Source organism: Pinus tabuliformis, chromosome 6, assembly GCF_031772625.1.
Source record: "Pinus tabuliformis cultivar Carrire ecotype Pingquan chromosome 6, CPIR1, whole genome shotgun sequence".
NCBI classification, from domain to species: Eukaryota; Viridiplantae; Streptophyta; class Pinopsida; order Pinales; family Pinaceae; genus Pinus; species Pinus tabuliformis.
This window is the reverse complement of record NC_142292.1, coordinates 1062539063-1062551659: the sequence shown is the minus strand read 5'-3', so window position 1 is coordinate 1062551659 and position 12597 is coordinate 1062539063. Positions and strand designations below refer to the sequence as shown.

Below are 12597 nucleotides of genomic sequence, written 5' to 3'. Positions count from 1 at the left end.
AGGAGAGTCAGCTTCACCTACTGCGCAATTAGAGAGAGAGAATGTTGGTCAACGCTGGTCAAAGTTTCAATCTGAAGCTTGTAAACCCTAGAAAACTACGTCCTTCCTTCCCACATGTGAGAGAAAGACCTTTCTGCACAAGAGAGAGAAGAGACTCTTTTTCTGCGCAGAAGAGAGAGATGTGTGATGAGAAGTGAAGTGTGCAAATGAGGAGAATGCTTCTTGTATTTATATGCAAAACATTGATGATGAATAGATGCGTCTGTTGGGCTTCTGAGCCTACATAAGTTGCTCGCCGACTTTGACAATTAGTCCATAATCTAAATAAATTCATATCTCCATAAATACTTATTGGAATCAGATGATCTTTAGATCAATCCTACACCTCTCGACAAGAGGAATCCAAGAAAAATATAATCAGCCATGAATAAGGTGACCCACATGAAGTTTGGCCCTTGTTGCCAATTTTAACACCTAGAATATGGAAACTAGTTGTCTGATGGTGAAAACATGATCATGTTGTAGTACCATAGTATAATGGCACTATGTAATCATTTTCTTATAGAAACTATGCAACAAAGAATATCAAAAAGAGTCATTATGAATACCTCCCTAATTAAGAGGGAGAGTTGGAAAATGTAATTAGGTTCAGTCTTCATAATATACTTGAAGAAGACATTTACTGATTAAAAGAAGTTGATTTTGCAATATGTCCCATTTGGACATTTGAAAGAAAAAGAAATTTGAATTTTTGAAATTGTATTTAGTTGTCCAAGTAGCAAAGTTGGCCCGCCTAGATGACAAGTCCGCCCAAGTTGAAAAGACATGACTTTTCGCATGGACAAACCACTATATATTGGCATTAGGACTCCTCCATTTGGTAACAATTTTCATTGATCTTCAGGGATGAATTTTGAATCTCTATGGTAGATTTTGGGTGTCTTTTGTAATGGATTCGAACATTCTGTGGTGCACCTTTTGCAGTGCCTTTCTGTGATGGCATACAAACCTACTGTGGAACCTTTTTGTGATGGCATACGAACCTACTGCGGATCCTTTTTGTGATGGCATACAAACCTACTATGGAGCTTTTCTGAGATGGCATACAAACCTATTATGGAGCCTTTCTGAGATGGCATAAGAGTCTACTATGGAACCTTTCTGTGATGGCATGCAAGTCTACTATGGATCCTTTCTATGATTAGTATGCAAGCTCTTGTGATGTATCTTTGTAACCTATGGACAGACCTATGAAGGACGTTGGATAGAGCTATAGGCAAACCTGTGGATAGACTTATGAAGGACGTTGGACATACCTATGGACAGACCTATGAAGGACAGTGTGAAATCAGATGTTGCGTGGTGGAGGGCTAACTTGGCACTTAGGGTAATGATTGTTTGACTTGGATTTTTCTATGACTCTATAAGGAAAGGGTTGTTGGGTATTCCCCCTTGGGGTTTTGGCCTAGCCTCTAGCCTATCTCTGGTGTCTATGTCTCTTGTATTTACTTTCTTGCATTCTAATGGTAATTGCTTGATGAAGAAGATTAATAAAATAAGAAGAAACAAAAGTAATGTTCACAAGTAATTATCATGTTAAAGAATTCCCTTTTACACTGGAATTCCAAGAACCTCCACCCATCATCAAGGACTAAAAAGCATGATGGGTGGGGTGTCCACCCAAAACGTTGGACAAAGCTAATAATGATACACAGTTTCCTTCTGAAAGTGTGCACAATATGAATAACTATGAAAGCCTACATTCTCTAATAAAACACATTAAAGAATAACACCTAGAATAACAAAAAAATCCATGAGGTTAAGCGCCAATGAAACTAGTCTTACATCCAAGTCCACTGAAAGGCTAGATGTGGGGGTTGGATCCACCACTCTCCTACAAGGCTTCCACATAAGCGAAGTTCCTCCATAAGCCGTTCCTAATAATAGTACACCATTAATATTTTCCAAATGTCACTAAATCACACCAAATGAAAGATACCAACATGATGAGCAATTCAAGGGCAATAACTTGAGGTAAGTTCCTCTTCAACCTAACCTCCTAAAATTTAGGAATATCTCCAAAACATGGGAAACAGTCATTTATTCAAGATTAATCAACAAAGAATACAAGTAAACTAACTACGTGTTCCCCCTATTGTTAGCATTCCAACTCACACTCACCACACGTCACAAAATGAGTAAGTAGGTCCCACAATGCTCTACCTCTAATGAGGGAGAGTCATGATTATCAATGAAGGTACAAGCAATCACAGCTCCTCCAACTTGCAACCAAGACTTTCATTTTTTCCTCCATACCTTATAGCTCTTCTAATAGTTCAAGTATATTTTTTTCTTATATTAAAATATCATTCTCAATGTCAGATCTTTGGTTTATGTCTATGTTTTGGGTTTAGCGAATCAATTTTGCAATGGAAACATTGTACACCAAGAGGTTTGGGCCTTTTATTCATCCCATAAAGTCTTGTTCCCCTCCACAATGGTGATTCTTCTCCTCGAGGTTGGGCCTATTTCTTTCTCTTTGTTTTCCAATCTTGTGTATGTTCTTTCCTTAGGAACATTAGTAATTCTTAGTGTTGCATCTTCTTTGCCCTTGACTAGTAAGCATTTCCTCTTAAAGTATTTGTTGTCATTTTTTAATCCCTACACCTTCTACAATTATTTCCTTTTGTCTGCTAAAGGGACTTTTCTCACTTCACTTACTTGGTCTTTGGCTATCCAATGTTGGAATAAGAAGCAAGCCTATTCAAGGTTCGATCAAACCTTCCAATGAGAAGGCCATGAATAAAAATGGTGATTTTTTCTATGCCCACGCCCAAGAAGAAGAATATTCTAGGAAAGGGAAGGTGGGCGGAGGTAATAAAGAAATAAGACACTAATATGACCAGACTCCTCTCTCCCAAACTTGTAAAGAACATACAAACGTGAGACAAGGAAGAGTCAAAGCTCATAGAAAGGATGTTTCGAAGGAGTGGCTTGACGATCAGTTGAGAAGGAGAAGCCTCTATAACATTGCACTAGATGTGAATTTCCATTTACAAGGTGCATTGATCAGCCCGTGGTTTGTTTGGCTGCAAAAACTTGAAAAAGAACATGAAGAGCTTGCAAAATGGATGATTAATTGTGTAGAGGAAAGATGGGAAGCAAGGACAAATAGATAAAATGAAGGGGGGAAGTGAACCTGCAGATGAACAATCTAAAAGATTTTATTGTGCAAGTAAATTAGTAGATGGAAAGGGGAAAAAAAGCAATTCTAATGATTATCAAGCTTCTAGAGCATAATACCAAAAGACGCAGATAGGAAGGATAAGAAAGTGAAACCAGAGTTCTAGAACAGAACTAGCATAACGAGAGCAATAAGTGTATAGAGATGGAAGAATGAAGGCTTCCACTCAGACTTGGATTAGAGCAAGCACCCAGGCACCTGCAGCCTCGTCTCTGACAGTTCACATACCTTGTCATCTTTGCAAAAAAACAATTTTGTAGTCTACTCTAATAATTAACGTGTTAAAATGCTATGAAGGGTTTACTGGATACATGCCAGTGCTTAACAAGCAAATTTTGAGTCACTAAAAATTACAATATATCGATTTCAAGAGTCAAAACCCTGATAATGACGGCCAGAATCTCGCAATATTATCTACACCAGTCTCATGTAATTCTCTTGGGGAACTGCTCATTCCCTCCCAAGTTTGTATCAGTTTGTGTATGATTTATATAATTCTGCTATCGATCTACCAAAGAAAATATCCCATTCATCCCCTTCAAGTTCCTAGTCTGAATCTAAGGTCTTCTATAGAAATTCCACCTCCATTATTTCTTCCACGGGTGTAATGTCAGTTGAGTGTAAGAGATAAAAGCAACTGTATTGCTGGGAAAGCCTGTAAGAAAATTCCTGTTAAACATGTAAATCTAACGACATTAGGAATAGATGTACACATAGTATTTGTGAAAAGCCATAGGGTATGATTCTTAATTTCACTATAAATAGAAAATATCCTTAATCCAACAAATAATGCTCAAGTAACAAAAATCATTGCCTGGATTTAGAATACTGATTGCTAATATCTAGCAATTAAAATGTTGAATGTTTGTAAATCTTGGCTTCTGTCCCCAGGAAAAGGCTTGGCTTCTTCTGTGTCTGTGGGAAACGTACTGATAAATTGGAGTGCTTGCCATGTAAGCAACGTAAGTTCTATCCCTTGTGGGCAGGTTCATTGTACGAGTTGTCAAGGTCAGGGGCCTAGTCCTGGGCGATTTTGATGGAATAGGTATCACTGGCTCACAGCATCTCGGGTTTAAAAGCAGATTTCATCTCGGAACGAAATAAAAGCAATAACTTTTCCTCCGGAAATATCACCCGCCTGGCTGCAAATTAGGACTGTTGTCACTCAAAAGGTACAAGTTAATACATGGACAGCACACTCACTTGATAGGTCAAACTCACGTTGGTCTATTAGAAAGGCAGAGGTATAGAAACAATACTTAGCTGAAATTTGATATATGAGATTGCCTTGTCTGTAGGTATAGCCAAAACAACAGCATGTTGAACATATATATTATAAATAGATGAAAAGACGTCTCGGAAAGATAGACTACTAAATTCGTAGAGCCCGGCAGCTTCACCCGTCCACATCAGAAAGGTTCAGTTGGATTCTTCCTAAATAGCAACGGCTGCTTATTGCCTACTCGGAGTATAGTTATTTGTAATCTGTTTGTTTACCAACTTCCTTATAATCTACCTGCTTTTTCTTGTGCTTTTACAATTATTATCCCTCTAACACTTGAAAGGATTTCCAGAACGTTCTAATGCTTGAAATTAACACAAATCTCTAATCGATCATATAGGGGGAGTACTCAACATGGCAAATTCATCTGGGCCCCAACTATTAATCTCTCGAGGCTATTTCATATCCAATTCAGATAAAGATTTCATCGGTTCCGCTTTATCTTGAAAGTATCGGCCGGTAATCAATAAACTTTTAAAAGAACTGGGTATCACTTGCATGTTCAATGGGTTTACCCCCCACGTATAGTTCACAATAATATTTGCCAAGAGGGGGGCGCCAGTTCAATTGCAGCAAGCATCATTCTGCTGGCAATCAATATAGATCTCACCACAAACACACCCAAAACAGAACAAGAAACTGTGAGGAGAGCTCAGTTCACCTACTCTGCTCAGCTGCCCATGCGAATGGCGGCAAAGCTATATTTACCTGACGAACCTAAGACTGCCTTGCAAAAGGACAGATGAAGAAAACCTCGTTTCAACAGGGGAACAACAGAGAGCAATGATTGCACTCACTGAAACGCTAATTTTATTGAAAATCTTGGGCAAGCACGTGAAAAAGAGGTGAAGTAAAGAGATGAAATGGAAGCTGTGCAGGAGTTGAGTAGAAAGACGTACCGTTATTGATCGATTGATGATGAGGCGGCTTGATAATGCCTTGGAGTTGAGCTCAGTCGAGATAGTGGAAATCTATGCAGACGACCTTGCCTGCCCGCCAACGTTGGCCAGGACAGCCAAATGCGCGGTCTGCTTTATATATAAAATAATATCGACCGAACCCAAAGCACAAACAAGGCTAAGGTTCCCAAGTATTCCCTAACCCCACTGTCACGGATCTCAAAATTATATTTAGCTGGAATTAAGCTTTCCCGCCTCTCTTTGGGGATCCTTAAAGTCATTGTGAACAAATGAGAGAAGTCGTGTGCATAAATTTCATGGCAAACCCTTCCAAGGCCCAATTTAGGGTTTTCGTCCTCTTAACTTCTTGATTCTCAAATCAAGAGAGCTGTATCTTTTTGGTTACTTTGTATCATTTTGCTTTCTTTTTTCGTAGGAATAGGGTTAATGCCTTTTACACTTGTTTTAGACATTTTCAAGTATATGTTTAATGGATTTATTTGTATGATATAAAATTATTTTTAGTTTTCTTATTTAAGTATAAATTATAAAGATATAGATTATTGGTAAATTATTGATAAAATTGTATAATAAAACAATTAAATATGTATTTGGGTTAAATTTTTTAATTTTTGGTGATATAATTTTATGTATGGAAATTAAGTTAAGTTTATTTTTGTCATTCTATACGCAAGTCACGTGTAGCATGGGTTTTTATTCATCTTCATAGTTTAAAGGTCACAGTGGTGGAGTATAAGGCTTTGAGGGGCTGGATTGAATTGAAATCGTTCAATCAATGTCGTATCAACCAATAAAATTCCATGTCAAACATTTGACAAGGTTTTGGGTGGAACTCTTTCAAAAGTCCTAAGATTCATAAAATTAAAGGGAGATCAACGATTATGATTGCATCTTAAGGTTTTGTCCATTTGAAATCTCGACAAGTCCCATTTTGCAAGTAAGACCTAACCATATGTGGGGTGGCAGGTGCAAGTGGGGATCTCATGCACCTAGGAAAAACATCAAGTGTGCCTATGCCTGGAGCCTTGGAATTCTATCAAACAACCTTGCAAAAGCTTATGCCCTCCTCCAACAAGTTCAAGTTGTTGCCTACCTCCATGTATCTAAGTCATTGATTGTGGGGGACTTGCTAAATGTAATCCGACATATGGTGCTAAACACCAAATAGGTGGATTATCAAGTGGCATCAATCTTTTATGTGATTAGATAGGTGTTAGAAAGCATCCTATAGGAAATTTTATCACAATCTCCAAGAAAACAACAAGAAAATAGAATATTATATTGATCTTGCATTAAAGGAAAAAGAAGGTTTTATTGAGCTTCATGGTAAGCTTTAATAATTGTCAATACCCTAGGGATGTGTGGAATTGCAATTTATGGAGCACCAGTGTAAAGATATGAATGGGAAGTTGTTTGCCCCAAGGTAACTTGAGAGTCTCACAACAAGATATTCATGTAAAGCCTGAGTTGTAATAATGAATGAAATGCTTCTATTTCACACAATCAAGGTGGTATGACTAACTTAGGGATGGATGGTAATGGCAATTCTCAGTCTAGCATCAAGCGATCTGCTTGGCTTGTATTCAACTGGAAATTTGTTGATTCAAGAGATAGGTGTCAGGTGTGGGGGAGGATAGAGCTCTAACCACTAAATACTTTTCTTCAAGTCACAGGTATCCACCCTATCAAACTATTTGTGTTCGCTCTATTATTTTCCTACCTTTCCTTTATGTGTAACATTAATAGTGATACCTCTATAGTTGTTTTTCAAATTGAGACTAAACATTAGTTCAAAAACATCCATCTCCAATATTTTGGTTGGTTTATTGTGCTTCTGCAATGTCTTATCCTAAAGTGAATGAAACACTAGGTTTGGTTCAGGCGGTGACCCTTCAAACTCCCCCCTTGAAACTCTTTGTGATTGGTGTTCTATTTCATTTTTCCCTCATATGCATCCTAACCACCTCGACACATGGACCATTTCTAAGAGCTCTCATGGGTACCAATGAGCAATTGTGGGCTCTCATGCATCGACAAGACACCAAAATTGACGAGAATAAAGCTTCTCCCCTTTCCCTTGCACATCAAATAAATGCACAATAATAATTTGCTACAAAGCACAAACATGTTGTAGTGGACATCGTGTCAATATCAAGGGTCGAGTCAGCAAATTGGTAGTTTAATGGGAAATTTTCCATTCCATCATTGGCAGGTTGATTGAGAACCACTTAGCAAGTCTCTTTGTTATTCAAGCAATTATTGCTAGAAAGCAAGCTGAAGAAGAAGAAATTGAGCCTCGTAGACTTAAATGAACCAATGCATGGCCCTCCCTTAGTGAAGCTTGCAAGGAAAGTTAAAGACATTGGTTCCTCTTCCTCCCACACTTTAATTATTGTTTTTTAGAGTTTTATGGACTCTAGGTCCTTTTGTAGGATCTACACTATATGGTCTTTGTACCTGTCATGTCAATCTATTGGTTAGCTTTTGCCACTACCAATTAAAAAAAAAAGTAAAACCTTTCGTCTCTAGGATTTATGGGCCCCTATAATCTCTTTATATTGATGCTAATTGTCGATAATCTCAGCATTTTTTACATAATGTGAATCATCTACTAGTCGTTTAAATATAGATATATATATATATATATATATATATATATATATATAAGCCATAACCATATGACATTAGTTTAATCAATGAAATTGAAAGGATTGGCCTCCCTAATAATTATGAAGTAGAGTAGTAATTATCAATAGTACAAAGGCACAATTTGAGACAATTGGGAGTTTGTAACTCAAGGGTCATGACAATGTCCAACAGGAAGTGTATAAATTAAGGAAGTTGTATGTAATTCTAGCTTTGTGCTTATGTGTGGAATTTATATAACATGATTATAAAGCATTTGAGTCTTGAATAAATGAAGTGCAAGCTCACTTAAGTTTGTTTGAATTTTCTCATGTGAATTTTTTGCTTTTTACAATTTATTTATATAAAAAACAAGATAACTAACTATGAAATAATACATGATGGAGGTTGGTTATATTTGAGAAAATGAGTAGAAGATAGGAAAATATGTGAATGGTCTTAAATGAAGTGCGTACTCACTCAAATTTGTTTGAATTTTCTCATATGAATTTTTTTGCTTTTTACAATTTATTTATATAAAAAACAAGATAACTAACTATGAAAGTATATATGATGGAGGTTAGTAATATTTAAGAAAATGAGTAGAAGACAGGAAAATATGTGAATGGTCTTAATCCCTCCATTTTGGATGAGATAAGTACATTAAAGTGAGCTCAATTAAGGAGCATGCTAGTTGGCCTAGAAGATTGAGAAGATAGAAAAAATGCAAGAGGAGGATGAATGAGAGGAATGGGAAGGCAAATGTATGGGGAATGATAGATAAGTGGAAAGCAAGATGAAGAATATAATACAAGTACCGCTACCAAAATTCCAAAGCATGCTATAATACCAACAAAGGTTGAGATTAAGGTAGAGGCAAAGCCGAAGTATATAACGATATATGGACACATGTTTGAAAAAACATAATGTTGGGAGAATAAATGGTGTAAGCGCACATGTTGTGCAAGAAAAAGAAGGGTGTGGTTGAGGAGAGTGTTGTCAATATTTAATAAGAGCAGGGAGAACATTTGATGTTTCAAATAGTACATTTAAAGTCAAAGAGGTAGCTTAGTTGTGAAGAACTCAAACAAAGAAAGGCCATCTTCAAAACAAAGTACAACATTGTAGCGAGTGTTGTCACTTAATCATTGATAGTAGTATTGTATAAATTGTCATGTATATTTGAAGTTATTTAGATTTGAATTTGAAATGTTCACCTCATCCTGGTGCACATGGAGTTGTTTTAGTATCTATCACCATCTTCCACATGGCTCTGGCCCTATAGCTACTGAAACATCACCTTGAAGTCCTCATCTTCTATATATGCATCACGAGTGAAAGGCTTCATGTGCATTAGAGTTCCCAAAGTTGTTATCTTGGATGTGGGTGGCCTTGAAAGCATGTCTTCCAACCTATTTGTGCTACCTTTCTTATACTTGATGACTAGATGAAATTGTTATAAGAACCCCATCCACTTATAATGTCTATTTAGTTATAGCTTACTTTGGGACTACAAATACTATAGTGGATGGTGATCTTTGCGAAGGATGGTCTGCTTGCTCATTAGATAGTGTGTCCACTTCTTGACAGCTTGTATCGGTGCATAGATATCCTCATCGTAAGTAGGGTAGTTAAGAACTTACCTATTGAATACTTTAGAATGATAGCATACAACCCTTCATCCTTGCATCAAGACCGCTCCCATGGTATACCCACTTGTAGACGTCTCTACTTTGGAGGGATTTTGTACTTTGGCAACGTGAGAACTTGTGCTTGACTAATTTTTCTTTTCGAGGCCTCGTCGAAGTCCTTTTGCTGATTCTTCCCCCACTAGAAACTCTTGCACTCATTATCATGGTTTGGATAGTGCAACTACTTCTAAAAATTAAGCAATGAAATTTTATAGGTATTGTGTTTCCCTTATAAAACTCCCGGCATCAAATGCATTTGTAGGAACTGACCAGTTCATGTTGGTCTCCATCTTTGTAGGATCTATCTTAAGTTCCCCTCAACCAATCACATACCCCAAATACACTAAATATTATTCAAAAAACTCACATTTATCGAGGTTTTCCAGCAATTTGTGCTTCTTCAAGATCTCTAGCACCTATATCAAGTGCGAGTCATGCTCCCTCTAGGTAACACTATAAACTAGCATATCATCCAAATAAACTATAACAAATGAATCAAGTTATGGACATAATACATCATTTATTACTCTTATAAATGTACTTGGTGCATTACATAAACTAAATGACATGACCAACCATTCATATAAACCTCACATGATTTTTGAAGGCGATCTTGCATGTGCCATCTTCTTTGACTTGAAACTAGTGGTGTCCTGATTTTAAATTAAGCTTACTAGAGAATTTTGTGTTGTGTATGGTCAAATAGATCATCAATATTGGGTAGAATGTATTGATTCTTGAGTGTAATCATATTTATTGCTTCATAATTAATGCACATTTGTCAAACTAACATACTTATCTGGTACAATTACTAGGTGACCCACGAGATGAGGTGCTTGGTCAAATCACACCCTACTACAGCAGTTGCCCCTCTACTTTTTCACTTCATTTTCTTATAGAAAAAAAAATGTATATATGGCCAAATACTTGGCAATGGAGAGTTTAGTAATAATTGTATTTCGTTATCCACTTCCCTCTTAGGTTGTAACCCTTTAAGCTCCTAGAACGCTCATTTGTATGCTTGTAACAATTCTTATAGTTCATGTTTTTTCTTCAATACATCTCTCTAGAGACACCTTTGCTCATATTGACTCATTGTCATATTGATTTTTCTTATAAAAAAAATAATAATACTATAATTAATTAGCTCTTGTAGTTGTTGGCACTTACGAGTGAGATATTTGATATACCTTTATGCATGTTGCTTATAAACGACTTCCTATTCTTGATGAGGCAGTACCACTTGGCTCACTGCATGGAGATTGCATCCTTGATATACATCTTGGGACTTTCAAACATGGCTCCACATACATCATGCAATATTGTGTCCTATTCCACTTAATCAACATAATCAGCACTTACACCAAATTTAATCTTGTGCTCGTTTGTAACATTAATCAATGCATCCTAGTTTACTCATTCTAATGGGTATGGGCTACAAAAATCATGAACCTCTAATCCAGATTTGTTGACTAGATTTGTTGTTACATGATTATCCTATGAACCCATCTCGAACAAAGAATCTATCTTGGTCTTCATAACCTGTATCATAACGTTGAAGAGTTTGTTCATGTCCTTCTTTTCTTGGTGATGAAGGCTACTTAGATTCACCCCCTTCTGCAATAATGTGTAGACAATCCTCTCATCCACATCAAAGTCGCTTTTGATTTGATTACCTAAATTTGTGGCTAGAAGATTCTTTTTCTTTGCATCTTTTTTATGTTCCTATGGGTTTGGCTATGGATGTAGTTTCCAACACTTATCTTCAGTGTCACCATCAATGTTGTAAATGTTACAATGGTTTCCATTTGTGGTACCATATCATGGCTAGGGGGTGGCTAATTGTAAAGAGCATTGGTGCAACTAATCCTATGGTTAGCTGGAAAATGATCCTTCCTAAATCAGTTACCAACTTAAAATTTCAAATAATTTTTGGATAGGTGTTGCCTCTTATTCATGTGATTATTGTTCATTTTCACTTTGATTTTTTTGGTAAAAATAGAGATGAGAAATGCATGTACATGCTTGTATGGAATTTAGAATGTGGTACATACATTAAATTACCGTCTTGTTAGTGTTGAAGAGTATTCTCATGCTACACACATACACATACAAAAAACTATGTCCATTTGTGGATGCTAAACAAATTTGCTTAACTATGAGCTCAAAGCATTTAGAATGTGACATGTCTAGTGTATTATGTCCATTTGTGGATGCTAAACAAATTTACTTAACTATGAGCTCAAAGCTCCTTTCCTTGAAGTCATGAGAAAGATATATTAACCCCGACCTAAATATCTACTATATACCAAGGGTTAGTATAATCAATGGAGGCATATTAAATGAAAAAAATACTTATTAAAAGGGGAGTGTGAAAGTATATGTTTGATTATGGCATTTATACATATTCATGTCGAGATTTAAAATTATGTTTGATTTAATATATCTTAGAAAGAATGCATATTAATTCAAGTTTAGAAGAGCTTCCTGGGAGTAATTTGTATATAAATAAATTACATAATCCCTCTACATAAATTTGTGCAAATAATTGCATAATTTTTTTGTGCAAACTCATATCTAAATTTGTGCAAAGGATTGCATAAATTATGGTGGGCAGTAACTCTTGATCAAATTATTTATTTACATGAATATAAAAAAATGTCCAAGTTGCTTTATTCCTCAAATTAATTTTGAAACTAGTTCATATGTATTTTATGCAAGGTTCATATAAATTTAGGGTCAGTGATTATTGGTAAGAATTTTTGTGACGTTCATAATAATCCATTCGAGGAGTGAAGTCTTCCTCGATGCATTAAATATGTGATAATATTTATA

The 12597-nt window shown here is 36.2% G+C and overlaps 1 protein-coding gene across 2 annotated transcripts in view; it reads right to left on the bottom strand.

The window, feature by feature from the left end:
* Positions 1 to 5656, bottom strand: part of LOC149262612 (homeobox protein HOX1A-like) — a 346567-nt gene extending 340911 nt beyond the window's left edge. The window contains exon 1 of one of the 2 annotated variants that reach the window (XM_089424957.1): positions 5426 to 5656. The gene's annotated coding sequence lies outside the window, so the exon portion shown is untranslated. The remainder of the gene's footprint in view (positions 1 to 5425) is intronic. The other variant, XM_089424959.1, reaches the window with a different exon arrangement.
* Positions 5657 to 12597: the final 6941 nt, after the last annotated feature.